This window comes from Alosa sapidissima, chromosome 17 (genome assembly GCF_018492685.1).
Source record: "Alosa sapidissima isolate fAloSap1 chromosome 17, fAloSap1.pri, whole genome shotgun sequence".
Taxonomy (NCBI): domain Eukaryota; kingdom Metazoa; phylum Chordata; class Actinopteri; order Clupeiformes; family Clupeidae; genus Alosa; species Alosa sapidissima.
Genome location: NC_055973.1, coordinates 7,371,928 through 7,386,927, shown reverse-complemented (window position 1 = coordinate 7,386,927; position 15,000 = coordinate 7,371,928). Strand labels below are relative to the sequence as shown.

Here is a 15,000-nt window from a genome sequence, read left to right as displayed (position 1 = left end):
TTGGGTATAATGTAAGAATCCCACCCAGTCTAAATGTAAATTTACTGTTCATAACCTCGCGATCAGGTCCTGATGGGTGCCCCTAGTGGCTGACACACTGCTCTGCAACGGTACTTCAGTATAGATAGTGAAGCAGAGCCTGCAGTATGCAGTATCTCATATTCTGTCAAAATTGTTTTTAATAATAACAGGGAAACCCCATGCTTTAACAAGTGAGCTCTTAGTGACCCACACACATTGTACACATTAACTGCACATGGTTTCAAAAGTAACTAGATGTACCGCAGAGCGGTACAAAATATGACCGCCGCCCAGTCCAGCACATTTTTTCCACAAAAATAAATCACGCTGAAAGGCCTATATGATTCTAACTGTCTCACTAAATTGCATTATCCACACTCAGTTCTCACTGGTATCTGCTAGACAACAAGTACCAAAACATGATTAGTTCATAGATTTCACATGTAAAATTGATTTTATACAACCCCACCCCCATCTTGCCTGTTCATAATTCTGAGAAATTCTTGAATGGTGTGCATGTGTGCGTGTACATGTTTATGTTTATGTGTGTGGGTGTGGGTGTGTGTGTGTGTGTGTGCGTGCTTGTGTGTTTGCCTGCGTATGTGTGTTTGTGCATGTGCATGCATGCGTACATATGTCTACTGTGTGAGTATGTGTCATACGTATGATTACTGTGAATGTATGTGTGTGTGTGTGTATCTGTTTATGCACATGTGTGCACATGGAATGGGTTAACATGACCCCTGGAGGCAAACATACGCAAAAAATTGGTCATCCTAGGCCCTACGGTTCTCAAGATATTCACAGAAAACTGTGTCTGCCCTACCCTCCTTTCAGGGAGTCCAGTCCAGCGGGGGGGCTACAGATCAAAATGAAAAATGACGGTTCCATGCTATCCATGTGGGGTTACATGCCCACCAAGTTTCGTGTACCCCGGTCTTTCAGTGTCCCGGGAATCCTTGACGGAAATTTGGACATGCGAAAAAAAAAAAAAAAATCTGACTAAACCTATATGACCACGAAGCGGCGGTCATAATTCCAGGGAATTACCATTGCATGTAAATGCAAAAAAGCTGCTGTGTATAACATTAAATTACTTACAGTATGATTATTCAGATTACATAGACGTGTCCAGTATTCTTGAAAACCACTTACTTGATTAGATGTTAGCTTAGAGTATATGACAGTCAGTAAAAATAAATTGTTATTTCAATATTAATCAACATTCTTTGTTTTAATACAGCAGAATGATACTCAGAATACACTAATGAACACTTAACAACCAATGTAAGCTTGAAGTAAAAAAAAAAAAAATCACAGTTGTGTGTGTGTATATATATATACAGAACTTGATAATGCCAATCATATCCTATATAAGGATACTCATATCCTAAGACAGATCTATTTATCAGTGGTAATTCTGAAATGGCAGCAAGAGCTAGAGGTCTCAGTTAATTGTAATAAATAGGTCACTTTTGATGGTAATATAGACTGAAGAACAAGATTCAGCCCTTCAGATGATCAGTTTTAGACAGAACTTAGGTTAGAATCTTAATTTTCACACAGCTCAGGTCTAAAAACAGAGGTCTAACAGCACAGCTAAGTTTCACAGATGTCACAGCACATGATTCAAATGTATGCATGCTTCATATAGTTGTCGGCATAGTCCTCCTGCAACAATATAATATTCAGAATGTCTCAGTGTAGATCTCAGATCTACGTCTATAGTTCAAAGGTATGTGCAGATATGTGAGATATGGTCACATGTTTTTAGGAATTAATGTTAGTGTTAATGTCAGCGATGTATGGTTGGCAGGATGTGCACACAGACAGGCACACACATAATGTAATACACGGTCATCACCACACTGGTCTGGTCTGGTTCCTAAAAGACAAAAGCAAACAAGTTAGAGTTTACCAAAAACATGGAATGTGTACAATTGTTCAATACAACTTAGATATTTAAGTGAGGTTGTTGCACCATAAATCTGTAATGGTAGTTAAATATACTAGCCTATAGTATTTCACTGCAAACAAAGCAACATTTTGTGTTTTATTAATTTCTGTTTAAGGATAGTTGATAGCCAAACAGTTTAAAGTAAACAGCTTAGAACACTTTGTAGGCAAAGGGTGTGTTGTTGCTGTTGATAATCATAAACTGAGTCTTAAGGATGGACCATTCTGATATTAAGCATCTTGATAACCAACTACACTATATCTTACAGCTTGTTAGGTCTGTTATCCACATTTTTTCTACAGATTACGATGTAGGCCTACTTTAGGATGTGCAACAACTGGGAAGCTTTAATTTATAGGCCAGAATAATGCAGAAATGAGTAGGCTAGGCCAAGTAAATACGTCATACCTCAACTTCTGTAGTGTGTTTTAACAATACTTTGGTCATATGGTCCGTTTCCAAACAGTAAGGTTTTCATCAGGTCCCTTTCCACAGGTTATCAAGAGCCAGATAGTATAACATTAGTTAAAACGCTAGCTGCTACTGGTTAGTGAGCAAATGTAACGTTAACGTCAGTGCTTAGCTGGGAGCGACGTTAGGTTTGAATGTCGTTAGCTAACGTTATCGAAACCTACAGCTAACCAGTCAATTTAAAGTGACGACTTATTAACGTTGATTAGGTGGGTTTCATAACTTTACTTACATAATAAATATCAACGGATAGGATAAGTGCTAACGTTAACTATTCCCCTAACGTTAGAACTACCAAGTTTGGCTACTGACCTATCATTTCATACATAGCTATAGTATAGAATGCTACATAACATAATGTTTGACGACATAAATGAGTCAAATACCAAAAATCGGACCATTTACCTTGTCTGTAGTTAGAGAAATGTGCCTCTGGAGGAGAGTTTTACGAGCAAGTAAAGTATCATGGCAGGCCAAAACGTTCAGAAGATTCACAGCTCCAGTGGTAGAAAGATTGCAGCGGACCAGCTGTTGATTGCCTTCAGGTGCAGGTCACGTCATAATGCTAAAAGTTGCCTGCCTTGGCGGTCAATGTTAAGTCTATGGGATTTTATTGCTCTTTTATCGTAAATATCTCAAAAAGTATTACAAGAGTTTTGTAGGAGTCTTTGAATGAGGTCAGACGGTTCAGCGGTTTCAGTCACATTAAACGTTGAATTTGGTCGGAAGAAGAATAATAAGAAGAACAGCGATAACAGTCCATTGCATTTACATGCAATGCAAAAACATCATGCTCTTCTAAGGAATTGAACCCTGGTCTCCCACATGACCTCTTGCTGCTTAAAGGAACACCAGGCAAGCTTGATGATTTTCCTCTACGAAACTCCCCCTCTCTCTGTCTGAAGCTCTTTTCCTTTTCTTTGCATCTTCCGTCAAGGGTTTTCGCTGCTTCTTCGCTGGCTCTGCCATTATACACACGTTTGCAACAATCACTAGCGTTTCGTTACCCTGCCTCTGTGCTGTACGCAGGATGTAAACTGATCCTGCTTTGGTCGGCGGGTACGATACACTGAACTTGCAAGCGGGATATTCTTCCTACAGGCAGTAGGGGTGGGCGAGAGTCTTCATTCGCCCTGTAATGAGTCATTTAACCATATATCGACTTACGAAGATGAGTAATTAACGCGAAAACGTTGCCTGGTGTCCCTTTAACCACTTGAGCTAGTCTTGCCACATCAGCAATGCTGTCATCAATGTTCATGTTACTGAAACGTTTTGTTGCTAGGCAACCATATACAAATGCCTCCAGTTTTATCGCGATTTTCAGACTAATAACTGAAAAACTAAAGATTGTAGACATTAACTGAATGAAGATTACAGCAATACACCTCAACTTTGTCACTAGACATGTTATCAAAACATATTTTTATGCTCAAACGATCTTAGTTTATAAAAGTTTGCTCTTAGAACAGCCTGAACGAAGTCAGCCATGTTTTCTAGGTTTCTGAGTCCTAAATGGACCAATCAAAATCCTTGTTCCACCTTCTTCATTTGCATGCAAGTGCGACATTGCGCACTAGTTAACTAGTGGCCAATGTTACGTCCCACTAGTTAACTAGTTGCACAAAATGCCAGCCATTTGTGTATTTATTCAAATTCCACTAGTTTACTAGTGTGAGGGGCATTTTTCTCCTGCTAGTTCATTATGGACAGTGTTTTGTCCTCACTAGCTAACATGTAAGACTCAAAATGCCCTCTATAAGCTAGTGAAAGGCATTAATAATGCAGATATGCTCACTAGTTAACTAGTAAGCATGTCCTGTTCCATTACTAGTAAACTAGTAAGGCCAAACATGTCAACTAGTTAACTAGTGAAGGCCAATGTGTCACTAGTTAACTAGTAAGAGTACCTTTTGCATTACTAGTGAACTAGATAGCTCCAAAAACAGCCACTAGTGTGTGTCTTGTGCGCAACTAGTGAGCTGCTTCACTGCCACACATGCAAGCTTAAATTGTTCCACTAGTTAACTACAAACTAAGACAAAAACGGTCAGCTTGTTTGTGTTTTTAGGTGTAACTAGTTAACTAGTGAACAAAACTATGCATGCCAGTAGTTAACTAGTAAGGCCCACAACACCCTCACTCTAGTGGGTATTTTGGCCTTTACATGTTAACAAGTGACCATTTTGGCATCTCACTAGTTTACTAGTGGGGCTGAAATGGACTTCACTAGTTAACTAGTGGGCATTTTGGGGCACACTAGTAAACTAGTGACACTTTTTGCACCTCACTAGTTAACTAATTGAATGGAAATTGCCATCACTAGTTCACTAGTGGGTGTTTTGGTACACACTAGTAAACTAGTGACACTTTTTAGACCTCACTAGTTAACTAGTGGGCATTTGTGTCTTCACTAGTTAACTAGTGAGCAGTTCTGCCTTCACTAGTTTACATGTAAGTGTCACACTGAAGCCACTAGTTTACTAGCTAGAGTATCTTTGGCCAGCATGTTAACTTGTGTGCCACATGCAAATGTTGTGGGTGGGATTTCGTGAAATTCTGCACTGTGATTGGTTGTCTTGTTCTATTTGGACATAGGGAGCCAATAGAAAGCCTCAATTTCCAGAATTCTCTCCCAGATAGCAAACATACACTGGGACGGAACTGGGCCACACCTACCACAACGTCCGGCACGGATCTGCATAATGGACCTGATCTGGCGTCCAAACGCACATCGGTCCAAAATTGGTCTGGATCCGTTTGACGGATCTGGTACCAATAAGGGCTAAGACTGGCCCAGTTCCGTATGGTAGTCTATGTTACTGACGTGTTCCAGATCTGTTTATCATATGCAATACGGGTCCGCTTATTGTGTGTGGTACAGACCCGTTTATCAGACATCAGCCGGCTTTATTTGACATGTGAAATGTGATTGGTAATTAGGGCTAATTATCCTGAAAAATCTGTTTGCTACACATTTGCTAACAGGTTCGTTATAGGTTCACCTAGGCTAAAGTTCGTAACGTTTTCCCAACAGCTCAACTGATAAACATAAGCTAGGCTACAAACACAAGGGGGGTAAAAAAAACTTTACACATAAGTGTCTTATTATTTTTTTTTATTCAACAACCTGGCTGTAGAAGTGCAATCCCAGACAAAGTTTAAGTCGTGTTAATTCCACATTTATTCCTTTTTGCAAATAGGCTAAGTCACAATTACACTCGTTTTTTATCATCAGTGATCCTGTTAGCGTTATCACTGTTTTTTTTTTCAAAATAGTTATTGTGATAGCTGTTTTGCTTAAGTTAAGCTAGTTGTTGTTGCTGGAAAATAATAGTAAAGTCGCTTGGTTGCTTGTTGTTGTCTCTGAATAAACCAACAGAGATAAAACCTTGAAAAGTTGGGCTGTCCTAGTCCAACCCCAGGCTGGCAAATCATGTCAAAAGATTGATAGTGAGCAAACCAAAGATCCTTGATTAACATTAGGCTACTGCTTGGACTTCTGCATGCGTGGCAAGAATATGGGGTTGTTTCATAGCACTGTTAGATCTGACACAAACAACAATTGACTACTTTTACCACTGCTAGGTAATAATAAAAATAATGAAATGAACATATGATCAATATTGAGCCAACTATATCTTCTTTTCCAGCCTTACTGTAGAAATGAAGTGGCCATGAGAACATAGTGCACCCCCATGGTTTCTAAATTTGTGCCATTCCAAAATACCTTTTTTTTCTTTAGCAGCCAGTTGACAATTAAGTAGGGAAAGGACAGTCAATTTAGAATCAGCACCTTAATTAATATCATTACCACCTGGGTCTGCTGTGAAAAAATGGTCCTTCGGCTCATATCCGTATCACAGGTTTGGGCCAAATCAGTGTTTTGTATTTTAAACGCATCTCCTGACTTCCAGTTGAGTTGCGGAAATTGGACCTGGGACAAATCTGTAAACCGGTGATAAAACAGCATTGCTAGCAGAGCTGAAACCTGTATCGGGAGTAGACCTGGCCCACAGTCAGATACCGTATGTCCGCTACAGGCGGATCTAAAGGCTTTTATGCAGATCTGGCCCAAAGGAAATTGCTATCTGGGCTGCCTCCTAATTTGAATTCTGCGCCACTAGTTGACTAGTGTGAATTTTGTCTTGAACTAGTTTACTAGTATACATTTATGACCTCACTAGTTAACTAGTTTGGACAAATGATGCATCAACTAGTTAACTAGTGAGCCTACTGCCATCACCTAGCTAGCTAGTAAGCCATTTATGGTTCACTAGTTAACTAGTGACATTGACCTACTGCAACTAGTTAACTAGTGAGGCGTTTTGCCTTCACTAGTAAACATGTGCACATTTTTGGCTGTCACTAGTTAACTAGTGAGACCCAAAAGCCTTCAACTAGCTGACTGGTATGCATTTTGGCCTTTACTAGTTAACTAGTAGACATTTCTGGCTCTCACTAGTTAACTAGTGAAGCTAAAATGTGTTCACTAGTTAACTAGTGAGCCTTTTGGCTCCCACTTTAACTAGTGTGCATATTTTGGCCCTCACTAGTTAACTAGTTCACAGAAACATGGCTCACTAGTTAACTAGTTGACAAAAATGGCTTACATGTACATGACAATTATGCCTGATATCAAGATATCAGAATAAATGCTCAATCGGCTTGCCATAAGTAATGGATGCTGATGATTATTGTTGCATTAAAGCAGTTAAATAATTAGTAAAATAATTACAACATGTCTGTAAGAGCACTGCAGATCAATTTAATCACAATAGTCAATTTGGTCAGTGCTGCTGAATATTGCAGTAAGCATTCTGAAACACAATTTTAACTTTATGCAGTATTTCTAAACATAATTTGTATTTATCTTATACTTTCTCTCATTCTGACATTTCTGTCATTACTTTCTAATTATTGAAAATTGAATTCTCGTTTTCCCATATTCTCGTTACAGATCCCCCACAGACCCATTTCTTCCTCACTCATATTGTTCAGATTGATGATGCTGACAGCATGATTCCGAAGCACGTGGTGCCATTTTGTGCCATCCTCTTTTGTGGCGTATGTGCCGACACATGGCACACCGTTAGACAGGAAGGTCTGACACCCTCCCGCCAGTCACCCCACTAAACCTGGCATGCATCCCATAATAAGACTGGTGTGCAACCCATAATGAGGCCAGTGGTGTGTCACAGTGTCACGCATGGAATTCTCCGATTGCCAGTGAAGCGCCTCCACATTGTGACGCTTCTGAAATACACACACACACACAGAGACAGACAGACACACACACACACACACACACATACATGCATATGCTCACACACATTCACACATGGACACACAAGCACATACACGCACACAAACGCACACACACACACACACACACACACACACACACACACATGCTTGCACAACTTTGCGCGCACAACCACCAGTATACCTCAAACCCTAGACTCTCACTCCACTGGCCCATCAGTCAAACACAAAACTCCTGCCCTTGTGCGTGGCAGAGAACAATGTAATTGAGCAGCCATTCTACAGGCTTCCGTGAGGACGTCGGAGAGGCAGCTTTTATCTTCCCTAAATCAGTGCGGATAAACGCGGCCTGGTGAGAGGATTTCTCTCGCCTTTATGAATATTTGATACTCCCTGAGAATCGCAGAATTAAAGAGGACCCCACATCTGTTCTCTTATGAGGCTCAAGACAGAGCGTGACACGGTGCTCTGTGGTAATCACCAGCTTTGTACACATTAAGACAAATCTCAAATGAGCACAATCTCCACAGCATCTTCAAATACTTAACAGCTACTCTTTGACTGAAGGAAACAATGAACAAAATAAAAAGACTGAACTATTTGTTCTTTATTATCGGAAAAAAGAGGTATTACGACTCATATAGTCTCAAGATATTACATTATTTCCTACAAAAGGAATAATGCCGTCAGAGGAATTCAAAGCTTTTGATAATTAACTCACTTCATAAACCCACAATCCTATTCTCCCTAAATGCATTCTTCATGGTTATGTTCACTGATGATTGCTCCTCTCAATTAATGTCCAAAGAACATCCGGGGGAAGAGAGTGAGTGAATTGGCCCTAATGTTGATGGCTTAGAGCCTGGATATTCATGAGGCTCACTCTAGCCAGGTGGAGAATTATAGCTGTGGGAAATATGGTGAAAGAAAGAAAGAAAGAAAGAAAGAAAGAAAGAAAAGAAAAGAAGAAAGAGAGAAAGAAGAATAATGAATAAATCTCTGACTCCCATCTCCATCTCCCGGTGTTTAGGTGTTCTGATGGCTGTCACCTCACTCCTCGCTAAGTTCAATTTCCCCAGAACATGGTGCTCTTTTGAACCCTGCACTCGCACTCCTCCGCCTTGGAATGAAACCGGGTCGCGAGAACAATGGCAGGCATGTTCCTGAAAGCTCTCAGCAGGGGGGACCTCCTGCTCCCCTCTGCCTGTCCCAGCGCACCTCGACGTGGGCGGAAATATTGGTTTTCACATTAGCGGCTAATACTTTGGAACAGCATCGCCGTGGCGACCGGGCGACGTCTTTCATGTGTCCAATTACAGCGAGATCCCCTATATCACGCTCACCTTTCCTTTGCCTTAATTATTGCTTTATCAGCCTGCTTTTAGGGTGCTAGACCCAGTCTTATTAGTTTTCACATAACACCACCATCTTGTGTGTCCTTGTTCTAGCCTTGCTCACGAGCTCTAATGGAAGAAACATTGAGTCGAAGGGCAACAGAAAGGCTTTTTAGATGTTAACTTTAATACATAATATATTTAAGACGACCTCGCCTCTACACATCTGAATGAAGTGGATGATATGCTTTAAGAAGCAAATGCAGGAAACACACAGGGAAAGGTAAAGCTAATTGCAGGATATATGCAAGTCATAACAGAGAGAGACAGACATTACTTCAAGGGAGGTTCTCTCTACAGGGTGGGCAGGCACAGTCTGTCTGGGCCTATCAACTCAAAGAGTTGAAGTATTTTTATCCAGACTCCCCAGCATCTTTTTTCGGGTACACAACGGTTTAGTTTGTGGTGCTCAAAACACCCGATGATGCACCAAGAATAAATAAAAGTCATTTTATCCTGATTTGTCATACAACACCACTACCCAGTATTCCTGTAGCAACATAATAAAGACCATAAATTAAGGAAACTAGATGTACCGCATAGCGGTACAAAATATGACCGCCGCTCAGTCCTGTACATCCATTCCGCGAAAATAAATCACACTTCAATTTGTCTCCATCTTTTACTCCATCCCCCACTCTTGAAACTTTTGTGTATGCTTGTTTGGCATGCCTGAGTGTGTGTGTGCGGCTGCACAGAAAGTAGCCTACTGGTGCTGAAAAGGTGAATAGGTTGTAGAATAGCCAAAGAAGATGTAGCATTGTTATAAAACCTTTAAAATCTCTAAACAATCACAAGTAGGGCAGGTCATCACAGTTCATCCATTGCAACTGGATTGATGAAAGGTCACTTACACCTGTAGGCTACATTGTATTTGGGAAAAGCAAAAGGTATCAGCATAATGTTATTTTTTTTTTTTTTTTTTTTTTTATGTATTTATAAACAAAAACATCTCTGTCAGTTCCATGCCGTTTTCAACAGCTATCAAAAACAAAGGTCATTTTTGGATGGATGGATTTTTTGTGAATGTTTCTTCTTCTACATAAGATTTTAGTCATCTTTAGTTCATGTAATACTTTATTGTGAATGCACAAATTAAGTAACAGTAGTCTGAAACGTTATTGTTAATGCACAAATTAAGTAACAGTAGTCTGAAACGAAATGCTGTTTTACATCTAACCAGTGGTGCAAATAACTGACATGTCCAAATGGGCCTTGATGAAATGCGTCGTTAGACTGTTCATACACATTTTAACGGGCCAAAGTTGAAGAGCTTTTGTCCGTTATTGTTCGTGCAAATATAGGCTGATTCATGTTCCCTTGCATTGTGTAACTGAGGTCCATGGCTAGTCTGGCTTTCATCAGACCAAGCTCAATCTTTTAAGAAATCAAAAAATAAATAGCGGGCAGATCAGGCTGGGTTCACCCAGCCTAGTCCATAGGCACCCGATATTGTTTAATTTTCAGATTGAGATATACACGCTCTGGCTATTCTAAATGCAAAAATGCATTAGGGAGTTATGACAAAACTGTGTTAGCTTCCCTAAGCTACAGGTAGGATTATAAGGTAGGCCTATTTACAACATAAATTGTCAATAGGCTATGCTGGCGACACAAATAAAATCTCCTTTGGAAACCAATGGCTTACGACTTACAGTATCAAGCGGACTTAAACTGCCATATCGTGGCGAAAAGTTGTAATAACATTCGCGCAGCTCCATGAGTCAATGAAAGCGCGAATGAAGTAGCCACTTCTAAACGGGACCCACTACACAGTAGCTTAAGGTGTGTTGCTAAAGCAGCCATAATGAAATGAAGGTGTCATTGTTTGGATACTTCACACACACGTGCTTTTTAATTTCACAGACTACAACTACCAAGCTGGAATCAAAGCACATCGATTCCCCTCCCACACCCTGCACGAACTTAAAACAAAATAAACAGGCGTCTCAGTCTCACGCATGTATAGGCAAAACTGTATCAGACCGGTGTAACGTTGGTAAATCTTCCATTGCACAGAATGATTTTGTAGCACGTGCAATAAATGACAGTCGAAAGATACAAACAGTGCTGCTATCAATTTGCTTGGTATAACCGCATTTATAGTTTTCTACAAATGCAATCAATCAAATGGGCCTCCATCACTCAACCAACGCTAACGGTAACATTACCTAGGTCCTTATTGATATTACAAGATTAACGTACCTGCAGTAAAAACCAAGCATGTCCGATAAACATCCTCACTTCATCCTCACTTACACTTCATGTGAACATCGTCCTGTCCTTATTAGATGTTCGCTGTGGTAAATTACAGTCCTTGTAGGAAGTGTCCATTATTATTCCAACCCACTTTTAACTTCCAACAAAATTACGTCTCACTGCAACGATGCGCCATCTAGTGGACAAACGACTACTTATCGCCAATACTGAAAATGCAGCCATGATGATGATGATGAATATTTTGGCTTTCTTTTGATCCTATTGAATTTGTAATTATGTATCGGCCGTTCTAATACCGATAGTATGTGGGTGCCTGTGTGTGTGCATGTTTATATGTGTGCACCGCCATTTACAGGCCAATGAGTGTACAGTCACTAAATGTACACATAACCTAATTTTTTTAGCCCCCCCCCCCATGGATGAAATTCTACGAAACTTGGCATACCCCCAGAGAATGCCAGGTCAATCATACACATACAATTTGGTGCAGTTCTGAACATCTTAACTGAAGATAGGGGCGATTAAAGCAGAATAATATTGCATTTTCATTTTTTACCGGGGGGGCAAATCACAAATGAGTGATTATGAGCCAGGTTGATGTGGGCCCTTGAGACCAACATACCATAAAAGATTCACAGAGAACTGTGTCTGCCCTACCCTCCTTTCGGGGGGTCCAGTCCAGCGGGGGGGCTGCAGATGAAAACGAAAAATGACGGTTCCATGCTATCCATGTGGGGGTACATGCCCACCAAGTTTTGTGTACCCCGGTCTTTCAGTGTCCCGGGAATCCTTGTTGGTGTACGTCACTAAATGTACACATAAATTATTTTATTGTAAAGCCCCCCATGAACGAAAGTACACAAAACTTGGCATGCATTCAGAGGGTGTCATAATGATCCTACACTTTTAATTTCGTGCAGTTTTGACCTTGTCAGCCAGAGATATTGAGATGAAAACACCTAATTTTTTGCTTTTTAATTTTTAACTAGGTGGCGCTATACATGAAATAAGTGGTAATGGGATGGGTTGACATGCCCCCTTAAGACCAACATACAAAAAAAAGGTGGACCTCCTAGGCCCTACGGTTCTCGAGATATTCACAGAAAACTGTCTCCGGCCACCTACAGGCCAGTTGGTGTATAGTAACATAAATTAATTTATTGTGTGGCCCCCCATGAAAGGAATTCCACAAAACTTGGCGTGCATACAGAGGGTGTCATAATGATCCTACACTTCCAATTTCGTGCAGTTTTGACTATGTTAGGTCACAGATACCTTCAATTACACCACCTCATTTTTACTTTTTTGTGTTTAACTAGGTGGCGCTATACATGAAATGAGTGGTTATGGAATGGGTTGACATGGCCCCTTGAGATCAACATACAAAAAAAAAATGGTCCTCCTAAACCCTACGGTTTTCGAGATATTCACAGAAAACTGTGTCTGCCCTACCCTCCTTTCGGGGGGTCCAATTCAGCGGGGGGGTTACAGATCAAAACGAAAAACGATGGTTCCATGCTATCCATGTGGGGTTACATGTCCACCAAGTTTCGTGTACCCCGGTCTTTCAGTGTCCCGGGAATCATTGACGGAAATTTGGGCATGCGAAAAAGAAAAAAAAAAAAAAGAAAAAAAATCTGACTAAACCTATATGACCGCCGCTTCGCTGCGCGGCGGTCATAATAACTGCACTCAAATGAGACATAAGAGAAACTTTTTTGGCAACATACAGCGGCAACAGAGCGTTAAGTGGGATTGTCTGCCACTCTAATGTATTTGTGATTTCTTACACCTAAGATGAATGAGGTAAACACTGGTAAATACTGAACTCAGCAACAATAATGAAATATCACAGAGAGATTTTTCCACCTATACATGCAGCTAACCAATCCAAAAAGAAATTTAGACTTCTAGAAAGCAGAGGTATGGTAAACATATTTTCATTGGCCTCTCAGAGGGACACTATTGGTTGAGAGTATTCTTGAGCAGGAATGAAGATCATACTGCACATACAGTACTGCATCTTCAATATACTCAAAGGTATATACTATGAGCCAGACCATCTAAGCAGCATTACTGAGATATATTCCCCTCTCAGTAAACATCTGTTATTAAAGTATTTTAAAATTAGAATATTTTATAGAAGAGAAGCTTTTGTTGATATCAGTTACATTTGGTCAGAAATGTACTTGAAATCAGAGTTATCTTATTTGCTGCAGCTGGACAGTCTGACTTTATAATGTAATGCCATTCATTGAATAAATACTATTGATAATACTGTATCATAGTCATAGCTAATATCATGTGACTGGCTAATAAGAGATGCATTAGATAGCACTACTGATGAAATCCATAGAGAAGTAAGGCCTGATTTGCATCATGCTGAGGAGCTCACAAATATGTGTGTGTGTGTGTGTGTCTGTGTGTGTGCATGTGCGTGTGCATGTTTGCGTGTTGTACCATTTCAACTCTATCATTATGTCATCTGTAGGCTACCATTTAAAGCGAGGGAAAAGGTATTTAGTGGGAGAAGTCGTATTTGCAAATCTTGTCTCAAGGCTAATTTAGCTTAATGACATAATCTGGATGAAATGGAGGGGGGAAAAAACTACGATAATAAAATGTGCCATATTGTAAAATGTTAATGTTTCAGCTTGAAGTTCTAATGAGGCTGGAAATGAACAAGACATGTTTCTAACCAGAGGAGAGGAGGGGAGAAAGCTAAAAAAATTGAGTGTTGATGAGGTGACGTGTTTTTTAATTCTGTATTAACATCTCCCTGCTAGTGGTAAACAGAGTAAGCATTAGGAATTCATTACATTGATCTATGGATGCTGAATCTCTTAGGAAAATGAGATTCCCCTCCTTTTTTGTATCGGACTGCTAATTATTGAAAACAAGATTTGGCTCTGATTAAACGTGCAGGTCGTTTGCAGGCTGCGCTGCATTGACATCCTTTAGGCACCCGAGGGTTATGCTACAGCTATCTTATGTCTATTAGCATCAGGTTTCCCTTTCAAATGCTTTTGTTCCAACACAGAATATTACAATGACAGGGCTTCAGGTTGAAAAAGCGCTTAGCATCAACTCAAATGCAGCCCTGCATCTGAATACTATAGACAGCTGATGACCAACATTCTGCCACTACATTTAATTTGACCCCCCCATGCCCCCCCCCCCCTTCTGTCAAATGTATTCCTATAAATGTCCACATTTCCATGCAGTAAAGGTTAAAGAGATGTCTTCAGCTCTGTTTTTTTACTTGGCAGAGACAGTATGTGTTGAATGAAGTCAGAGGCTTCTTTCCTCAGCTGATCCCAGTTCATATGAAAATATCATCTCTTTCAATCATCTCATTGAAACTGTGCACGCGTGGCGCGCTGATGAACAAGTGACCTTTCCTCTGTCCTACCTGCCCTTCACGTTAGCTGAGGTGCAGACTGAGCAACAGCTGATAGCGTGATTGAGACGGCCTGTCCGCGTGTCTCAGGTGATGGATGCACAAAACAGCCCCTCATCTCCAGGAAAATCTTTACCAGGAACATGGATGTCATCTGTTTGGTGGCTGAGGGTGGAATCATGGCGTCTGTGGACAATCTGATACAACACACACACACGTACGCACACACACACACAAAATAAAGCTGCAGTAGCAGGACTTCCTGGAGGTCA

The 15,000-nt window shown here is 40.5% G+C and overlaps 1 long non-coding RNA gene across 1 annotated transcript; it reads right to left on the bottom strand.

Moving 5' to 3' along the window:
* Window positions 1-1,794: 1,794 nt before the first annotated feature.
* Window positions 1,795-2,657, bottom strand: LOC121688528. The gene is made up of 2 exons (XR_006024619.1): window positions 2,387-2,657; window positions 1,795-1,906 (listed from the first exon to the last, which is right to left on the bottom strand). It is a non-coding gene; the product is annotated as an uncharacterized LOC121688528 (long non-coding RNA).
* Between the last annotated feature and the right edge of the window lie 12,343 nt (window positions 2,658-15,000).